Below are 462 nucleotides of genomic sequence, written 5' to 3' on the forward strand. Positions count from 1 at the left end.
AAAAATACAGAATGCTTCATGAATTTGCGTGTCATCCTTGCACAGGGGCCATGCTAATCTTCTCTGTATTGTTCCAATTTTAGTATATATGCTGCCAAAGCGAGCACTAGTATATTTTTAATCTCTACTATAGTGCCTTTCATCCCCATAATTTGTTATATTTCTTTTTATACTTGCAAATTGTTCTTTATGTTCACACATTGTCTTCTTAATATCCTTTATCTCTTCATACATATTTTCCTTCATCTCCTTGAATTTATTTAGAAGATTTGTTTGAAGTTCTTTGATTAGTTGTTTCAAATTCTGTGTCATCTCTGAAATTTTCATTTGTTCCCTTGATTGAGCTATATCTGCCTGTTTCTTAGTAGGGCTTATAATTTTTTGCTGATGTCTAGGCATCTGATTATCTTGATCAATTAGTTCTGAAAGTCAGTTTCTCCCTCTTTTCTAGGATTTATTGCT

At 32.3% G+C, this 462-nt stretch overlaps 1 non-coding gene across 1 annotated transcript; it reads right to left on the reverse strand.

Moving 5' to 3' along the window:
* Window positions 1-107, reverse strand: LOC111762077 (U6 spliceosomal RNA). The gene has a single exon (XR_002795287.2). It is a non-coding gene; the product is annotated as a U6 spliceosomal RNA (small nuclear RNA).
* Between the last annotated feature and the right edge of the window lie 355 nt (window positions 108-462).

This window comes from Dasypus novemcinctus, chromosome 2 (genome assembly GCF_030445035.2).
Source record: "Dasypus novemcinctus isolate mDasNov1 chromosome 2, mDasNov1.1.hap2, whole genome shotgun sequence".
NCBI lineage: Eukaryota > Metazoa > Chordata > Mammalia > Cingulata > Dasypodidae > Dasypus > Dasypus novemcinctus.